Source organism: Haliaeetus leucocephalus, unplaced genomic scaffold (genome assembly GCF_000737465.1).
Source record: "Haliaeetus leucocephalus isolate CR32 unplaced genomic scaffold, Haliaeetus_leucocephalus-4.0 Scaffold173, whole genome shotgun sequence".
In the NCBI taxonomy this organism is placed as follows: domain Eukaryota; kingdom Metazoa; phylum Chordata; class Aves; order Accipitriformes; family Accipitridae; genus Haliaeetus; species Haliaeetus leucocephalus.
In genome coordinates, this window is record NW_010972609.1 from 9,092,383 (window position 1) to 9,101,980 (window position 9,598).

Sequence of the window (9,598 nt, forward strand, 5' to 3'; positions counted from 1 at the left end):
CAGTAGGTTCATGTAACATAATACTAATAATTCTTGAAGAACTCCAAATTGTCAGTATGTAGAGGTGCACTGATGGAGCACTCTGTCACAGGTCTTCCAGTATGTAAAGGTAATACTTTAATTACGTTACATCCTTTTGTATGGTCTGAAGTGCATAGTAAGTTACAGCTCTTTTAAAAATGTGTTCTAATACATCATCTTAAAAATCTAAAACCTTGACCATGTAAAACTCATAGTTCCAGTATTTGTGGGGTTTTGTTGTTGTTATTTTTAAAATTTGGATTACCTTTCTCTTCCCTGCATTTTAGAGTATAAATTGACCCCTGGTATTGGTAATAATCCTACAGTGGAAGGGGATTTTTTTTAAGACACCTGTAATCTTAAATAGCTAAACAAAGCAGAAAAAAGTTGTAATGAAAAAAATTACCCTTTAACTGAGACCTTTTTACACTGAGCTTTAGCTTGGAGCACATTTTTATAGCTGAGTTATAAACCTGTAAAACAATGTTTCTTGTAAAGCAGAGCCAATGATCTACAATAGCTGAAAGCAGACCTTATGGTCTAAAACATCCTAGAATTGGTTTGAAATACTTAATGCATATTTTAAGCATATAAATTCTAGACCTATGTGAAGTTTCGCTGCCTGTTTCCTTCTCTGGCGGACACGTTTTGGGTGACTGCTGACTATTTGTTAAAGTCAGCAAAAATTAATTCAGCTCATAAGAAACACATTTCTGGTGAGGGACTCTGGAATCATCTTTGAGAAGCATTATTGTTTAAAACAAAAAGGGAGTCTCTTATTTAAAATACATGCTAGTCACAAGTCACCATCTTAATATCACATCACAGAAATTTTCCTTGTCTGTCATGCAGGTCCTATTCTTCCTTGTTCAGCTGTTTTCTATATTTTTTCAGTGCTTTGCTAATATAAATGTATTTTTAATTTAAAAGCTTCTGATATTTTAATCACTGTTAATTAAAAGGTAGCTGCAAATAAATAGAATGTGTAAAACAAGGGCTCATTCAACTTTAGCTTAGACAGCATTCTTCACTTGGGCAGACTTCCACTGAAGTCAGTTCCGCTTAGCAGTGCTCAGCTCAAAATCAGGTTAGCTTGAGTAGTGAGTGCAAACCCACGTCCTGCCGTAGGAAAGCTGCTTTACTGATCTATACTAACGACATTGACTGGCAAAGGTTATGAAGCCAAAATCCCATTTACGTTTTAGCTGGAAAAAAAGAAGGAATGGGCAACCTTTCCTCCTACTTGCCTTCCCAGGACAGGAAGAAGCATCGAGGACATCTCTTTCCACTGAATTTCTTAGCCTTTGTTCAGATTTGTGGCCCAAGGCAACGAGGATGGGAGGAGATAGGCCAGCCCCATACCAAAATCCAGCTGGGCAATTGCCAGGGAGCCCAGGGTGTGTGCTGCCAGCCAGTCCTGCAGCCGCTCGCTGAGTGAGTGGAGCAGTCCCTGTCAGAGCATAGCCCGGAGCAGGGGGGGTGCAAGCCTGTGCTTAACCCCCATGCTATAGCCCCTCACTGGGACTTATTCAAGAAACGGATGAGCAGGCCTTAAATTCTACATTTTGGCTTAATGTTGTTGTTATGAATGGTTATTCAGAGAGAGACAGGTGAAGTAGGAGAAGGAGGGGTGTAGGCAGCATTGGGACATTTTTTTTCCTTAGAAAATGCTATGCCGAGTAAGATGATTTTATATATCCATAACAGATAGGGATTCAGGCCAAGATGGTGACAAGGAAGGGAATGATATTGTCAGTTACTTTTAATAAAACTTTTCTTCAGTGATAGATTAGAGATAAGAAACCATAAATGAGACTGTCGACTGACAAGGCTTTGCCTGCAAATGCAATATTATGAAGGTAAGCTTTCAGTGACATTCTCTCCCTCAGGCTACCAGCAGATTAAGCAAGTCATTTCTATTGCTATTGACACTGATGCAGTATTGTTTCTTTCTCATATCTTTTATATGCCTTGTCAGTAAAAAATATGATAATTCCCTTCATAGTCACCAGAGGTGGTTCTACAAGGCATCAGAGGATAGTGAGTCACTTTTCCTTGCCTGCAGCAGAGTGGGCACCTGTGGCTAGATGGGCCTATGTCCAGGACATCACTGATGTTCTGCACTGATGACATGAAGGGCTGTTACAGGCTTCTGCTTGGGATTCACATAGCTAAAACAATAGAGGATAGCAGACAAAAATCAGTCTTCCCATCTATATTTTTTGCATTCAATATATTAGTTAAATGGCTACAAGCTTGTGAGTTTTGTTTTAAAAATGCTCTTTTTTCCACTTTATGATATATGAAGAGAAGCTTAAGTGGGGAGGATTTGTAAGCGTTTTTTAAGAAGTTTTAGCAAGCAGTAGGGGAAAAATGGGATCTTGACATAATCAATGCCAAGGAACATTCTCTAGAAATTAAATAGAAAGGACTTGTATGCAAAATCCCCAGTTCTGGCAATATATAAGGGACCTTAGAGAGAGGAAACAGAAATCCGTATCTGTCGTGTTTTACCCCCAGCCAGCAACTAAGCACCACGCAGCCGTTCACTCACTCCCCCCCATCCAGTGGGATGGGGGAGAAAATCAGGAAAAGAAGTAAAACTCCTGGGTTGAGATAAGAAGGGTTTAATAGAACAGAAAAGAAGAAACTAATAATGATAATGATAACACTAATAAAATGACAACAGTAGTAATAAAAGGATTGGACTGTACAAATGATGCGCAGGGCAATTGCTCACCACCCGCCGACCGACACCCAGCCAGTCCCCGAGCGGCGATTCCCTGCCCCCACTTCCCAGTTCCTAAACTAGATGGGACGTCCCATGGTATGGAATACCCTGTTGGCCAGTTTGGGTCAGCTGTCCTGGCTGTGTCCTGTCCCAACTTCTTGTGCCCCTCCAGCTTTCTCGCTGGCTGGGGATGAGAAGCTGAAAAATCCTTGACTCTAGTCTAAACACTACTGAGCAACAACTGCAAACATCAGTGTTATCAACATTCTTCACATACTGAACTCAAAACATAGCACTGCACCAGCTACTGGGAAGACAGTTAACTCTATCCCAGCTGAAACCAGGACAGTATCCTTTTCCATGGCTGTTTTTCAAAGGCTGGAAAGGGTAACTCATGTAATAGCTCACACCAGCCCTACTTCTAGCCCAGACTTGAGGAACATATGGCAGTAAAAGAGAAATAATAGTCCAACAGTGAGATGGGGATGTGGCTGAAGTATACTGCACTACAGCTGTTTCCCGGGGCCTGGAAAGGGATTCTGAGAAACAAGGTATAAGCCAGGGCTAACTAAGCCTGTACCATGGTCTAGGAGGAGCCACAGCCTCACCCATAGCCTGAGGAACATAAAGGGGGTTTCAGAATCTCTTTTCTCCTGCTCGGTTTCTGTCCTGGGCACCTCATTTGGAATAGGAACAATTTCTTATGCAACTCTAACTGCAAAACAAATTGCTTAAAGGCTATCAAGTGTGTGTGGACGACCTGAAAGTTTTAATTGACAGATGAAAACTAACTTTGCACATTTCTATGGGAAATGCAGCAGCAGAAAGAGTTTTCAAGACGGATAATATGTATGGATATACATAATATTTTTGTACTTCTTTTTTTAAGGTTTCTAGTTTTCTCCATGTTCCAGCCTGCTGCAGTCACTGCACTCTTCAGACAAAACTTGGGAGAATGAATCTGTCATAACATGACATGACAGGCCCATGACATCTGTGTTTGAACATCATTCTCCAGAAATGAGAAACAGTGCATTAAAGAAGCCTTGTTATGTGGTATACCCACCACTCCCTGACAGCCTCCCTTTTAGTTCATAAAGAGACTATTAGGGATGGTGATGAACCATGCTAGTCCATTTACTAGCATAACAGGAATTATTAACTCTAATAAATGTATTATTATGTAGCCATTAGGTATCAGTTACAAAACTGCTTAATGTCTGCATGATTACTCATAAATGGATTTGGAAAGGAGCTAAATTGGTTATTTATTGACCATACTGAACATCATTATTTATTGACTTGGCTCAGTAAGTTTGATTTTTTTTCAAGCCGAAATGAGATTCTAAGTTTGTAATGGTCTAGCCAGTGTATAAGTTGATTCAGGAAAATGACATTTTTCTGAAAAACTGCTAAACTTCTGGTAAATACAATTCTAGAATGAACCGAGTTTCTCTTTCCTTTCAAGTTCATTAACTAATTACTTTTAAATGTGGTCTTGAGACAAAAATCTGAGAAACTAGGGAATTTAATACTAGCTTCATTGAGATACTGCTTCCAAGTAGCATGTGGTCCTATGAGTCAGCAGCAGACAAAGCTATCAGGCATACACAGACTGTATCTCTGTAAAGCTAGGGCACGCATCACTTTTGTCTGGGCTCTTTGCTTGGTAGATCATTTGCTGTATCAATACTTTAAGATTTGCTGCTGCAATACTTTAAAAGACCGAAGCAAATAAACAAGTTTAATTTCATGGGATGTAGTCTTCTCACTGAAGTTGATCATATTTATCTCCACTATATAAAAACTAATTTTAGTCTGATTATTTTCTAGAAAAGGAAGGCTGAGGGTACAGCTTACTGATTTAATTCTAACAGAGAAAGGCAAGGCAAGAAAAATACTGAGGCGAAGTCACCAAGGGCCAGAGTTCAGTGTTTGCTTCTCCAGTAATATTTAATCTATGTTAAACATTTAGTGCATTTAATCCGATAGACAGACATTGCATGTGCACATGCTCCTAGACTATCAGAAGAAGAAAGAAGCATTTTAACGCTCTTGAAATATGTTGAATTCCTTTTAAATACAGAAGACTGCTGATTTTCTTGGGCATAATAGGGACTTTGGAAGCTCTTGCATTTTGGGGATTTGGGGGTTTTTTTCAGTAGTAAAAACAAGTTCTTGTGAAGCAGATCAGTATTATTTGACTTCTGTTGCTGGTGAGTACAGAGCTCAGACTTCTAATTAAATATTCTGTAAAAAAATTTCTACAAATTGTGGTAGGAAGGAATAGAGAGTTGACATCATAATGAAAAGACTGCACTTGATGAATTTGGGCATATTAAAGCCCTTCAGGAGGCCAGAGGCTATGCAAAAGCTAATGAAGGTTGATATTTAAAAGGCGTTGCAGAATTTAAACAAGCTGTTGGATGTGATGTGCTGGCAGGGTGAAGCCATTTTTCCCTCACTACTCTTGCCTGCTCTTTTCTGTTCCTTGCTTTTGCCTTGCAGCAGGAGATAGGGCAAAGGCCATGCTGTGGTGTGTTCTTGACTGTCACAACAGGTACAGTAAGGACAATCACTGTTTTAAAACCAAAAGCAACCACAAGAACAAAAGACCAATATTATGAGGCCAATCCCATGTGATTGGTGTCTTTTTATTTCCCCTGGGCTGCAGGCAAGGTTGCAGAAGGTGTGCCTGACTTGTTTCTAAAGTCACAGCTCCTGGGAAAAGATTTGAAGGCCTACAGAGATATTGCTGAATCTCTATGAGTATTTGGCCTTTTCCTTGCTGTATTTGCCAGTATTTAGTGAAAGATGGAATAGAGGTCTGGTGTTCCAGTTGTGTAAGACTTAGAAGCAGTTGGAAATTTTTCAACTAAGTGCTTTTTCTTTTCAATTAAAGACTAAACTTTTTACATGACAGAATTGGTTTCAACCACAAAGAATAATTTTATATTTTTAACAATGTTTGTGTTGAAATCCCCCCCCCGCCCCTGAATTAAAACCTACTATTATTTGCAGTAGAAAAACATATTTGCTTCAATGTGGAAGCAAACCTGGAGCAAAAAAATTCATCAAACCCAAGCTAAATATTTTCAGGTAATTGAAACAGAATGCTCATCTCAAGTTAAACTCTCCCCACCCCAACTTCTATCTCCAAAACGCCTTGAGTTGTCCAATGTTAATAACTTTTAAAAACAGAATCTCAAATACTTATGTAATGGCTGAAGTTTTGAGATTTTACTTAGAAACTAGTTTGTGCATTACAAAAATATAATTAGTCACGAGTGAGAACTGAATTTATCATTTGAAAACCTTTACTATCTTACAGATGTTTACAGGCTCAAGCCTGTGTTCCAGCTGGAAATTGTCTGCTGCAGGCTGCTAGATAACATCTATCCTTTTCCAACGCAGCTTGCTTTCTCTGTTTCACAGTATAGATCAGTTAACTGGCAAATGTCCTGTTAAATTTGCAAGCATGGGAAGAAGGAAGGAGAAACTCCAGGCAGAAATGGCATGATATGCTAGAAACAGTCTTGCAAAGAAAAAAAAGGCAGGTAGTATGACAGTGATGTATTTAGATGGAGGGGGAAAAGTGCTTAGGGAATCTTTTGAGAATTATAGAGGAATTATACATATTACTAGCACTTGATATCTTCTACAAACAATTACAGACATTGGTAGCTTTCTGTAAATATGGAAGCACCAAGTGATTGCAAAGAATTTGTTTTTTGCTATATGGCTGGAGGATCCTTTCTTGTTTTAATGCATTGTAGCCCTGTTTTTAGCTCCCTTCTACTGGCTTCTTTCTGTTTTAAATTGAGCAAAATGTAATAAAAACCACTTGGGTACTGCCTACACAGGAAAGCAAGGGCACTCAACATTAATGTTAAAAGGCTTTGTCATCAGAATTCAAGGACTGTGTCATGTAGCTAGAAATCATAGTGGTCAGATTTTCCATGGGCTGCTGACAGGAAAATGTAACATATGCTGTATTTCACAAGTGCTTTTATTTTCAATTCTGCATTAGAGCTTGTTGCCTATTATTTGCTTGTAGTTCACTGTTAAGGCTTGAGGAACATTTTTCTTGATTTACAGCTCTATTAAACTGATAAATCAATCACTTGTGCGAGGGGAGGCAGTTTGCTGGCATTTGCTTTGCCAAGACACTGCCACCCACAACAGTATTCACAGATTCTGAAGGATATGGTAAGAGGGAGGAAGCTTTCCCTGTAACAATTTTTAAAACATAAAACCTGTTTCTGGTGCTCTGAGCAACTTTAATGAGAATATTTTTTAAGAGCTGTCATCTGCTAATCCAATATTTAATTTGCTTTGTTTTTACATTGCTGTCTAACAAAATAGCTGCACTATAGTTTAAGAGGTAAAAGACATTTTTAAAAAAATGTCCATGTTAGGCTTTTTAAATTCTGATCCCCAACAAGGGAGAAATCAAACCAAATATTCTTGGGAGTTACAAGGAATATTTTTGCCACTATTTAAGTTGTCTTACCACTGTACCCCTGGATTTGCTTGTCTTTCCTTGAGTATATGCCTACTTCTGGAATAAAAGTGTCATGGTGACTCTTTTTAGAAGTGTCTTGAGACTTTTGTCTGTGGTGCTTATGTTCCTTTACTGTATTACCATTGGTTTAAGTAGTGGTAGACTTTTTTTTTTTTTTTTTTTTAACCACACAGTAGGGGGGTTGCCTGAATCATGTAGGTAGAGTTCACTGTACTGTGCAGGAGACTTTCAAGCTCTAGTTATGAGTTGAGAACAACAGTGCCAGGGTCTGAAGTAGAGCAGAGGGGTGCCTGTGGGAAAGCAAAGTTCTTGTTGGAGCTTGTTTTCTAACAGTGGACAGTACAGATACAGCAAAGGAAAGGTCCCTTCTTGTGAACTTAAACTGAACAAACACAGCTAGATTCCTTCTGTTAACACAAGTAATTTTGCATAGTCAAGTAGAAAGAATCATATATACTGTGCTATCTGTTCTAAATCTAGTAGTCTTTTCGTTGGACAATATAGATAACTTTGGTTTTAAATTTTATTTTTCTGACCTACTAGTTTTGTCAAAATCAACTTACTATTACAAATTGCCTCTTAGAATGATGAATTTATACAGGCTTTATTGAAGTTATTCTTTTGCGTGGGTGTAATTGATGGGAGACCTGGCTGAGCATCTTTGAAAGAGAGAATGTAAAAACATAAACTGAAGAAGCATGTACTCTGTCAGCAGGGTTTCCTCCAATAAATAAGTTTATGTTAATGTTATGTTTCATCATTTATCATAATCTCAGGATGAATCCTTTCATGCCTACATAGGATTTAAATAAAATTAGTAAGAACTTTTGTATAACTTCTGCAGTAACACTGAAGGGAACAAATGAATGTAATGTGCATAATTATTTTCCTGTGATTGCAGTGAGAGACTTAGTTGTTGGTCCTTTATTTGCATTTGACACATAATTCACTTCTCTAATATTTTCCCGTGCCATTCCCCCAGTGTTCTGCATTAGAAAAATCTGCATTTTCAGGTAAGTGCTATTTTCAGCAGTGCAATTAGTATATTGCAGAGGGCAAGCAGGAACGTCTCTCTCGGTCTCCTGGTAGGTTGGATTGTGCCAGTACTGTAGGCTATAAAGCACATGAGACTGCTTGGAGCAGTGAGCTTAGCGACTGCAGTTTCTTGATCTAGGCAGCCATTCAAAACATTGGGATGGTGTCTGTTTGTTCTTTGTATTATGAAAGTAGATTCTGACAAAAATTTAGGTTGTTCAAAATATATTCTGTATATACACCGATGAGTGAGGCAAGATGGAAGAGGAGAAAAACACCTCAAAAAGGAAAACTCAAGTCTGGGTGCAATAAGGTGATGTTTTGTACTGCTATACTTGTTAACAAGCCTTCCTTGACTTTCATATCCAATTCAGTCTTGTAGTCCTTATTTAGAGAAAAACTTTCAGGGATAGCAGTAAGATTGTTGGCACTTTTGAAAATCAGGAGCATAAATAAAATTTTGTCTAACTTTCAGTAGCCAGCTATGAACAATCTGTACTGTGTGATAATATTCTAAAGTATTTATTCTAAAGCTCTGGAAGAGCTACAGATGTCATCTGTCTGGACTTCTGTAAGGCCTTTGACACAGTCCCCCGCAACATCCTTCTCTCTTAATTGGAGAGATAGGATTTGATGGATGGACTGTTCGGTGGATGGGGAATTGGTTGGATGGTCGCATCCAGAGGGTAGTGGTCAATGGCTTGGTGTCCAGATGGAGATTGGTGACAAGTGGTGTCCCTCAGGGGTCCACATTGGGACCAGTACTGTTTAATATCTTCATCAACAACATAGTGGGATCGAGTGCACCCTCAGCAAGTTTGCAGATGACTCCAAGCTGAGCGGTGCGGTTGACACACCTGAGGGATGGGATGCCATCCAGAGGGACCTGGACAAGCTCAAGAAGTGGATCCATGTGAACCTCATGAGGTTCAACAAGGCCAAGTGCAAGGTCCTGCACATGGGTCACGGCAACCCTTGGTATCAATACAGGCTGGGGGATGAAGGGATTGAGAGCAGCTCTGCTGAAGAGGACTTGGCAGTACTGGTGATGAAAAGCTGGTTGTGAGCTGGCAATATGCACTTGCCAACCGTATGCTGGGCTGCATCAAAAGAAGCATGACCAGCAGGTTGAGGGAGGTGATTTCTGCCCCTCTACTCCACCCTGGTGAGACTCCACCCGGAGTACTGTGTCCAGCTCTGGAGTCCCGTTGTGGTTTAACCCCAGCCAGCAACGAAGCCCCACACAGCCACTCGCTCACTCCCCCTGCAGTGGGATGGAGGAGAGA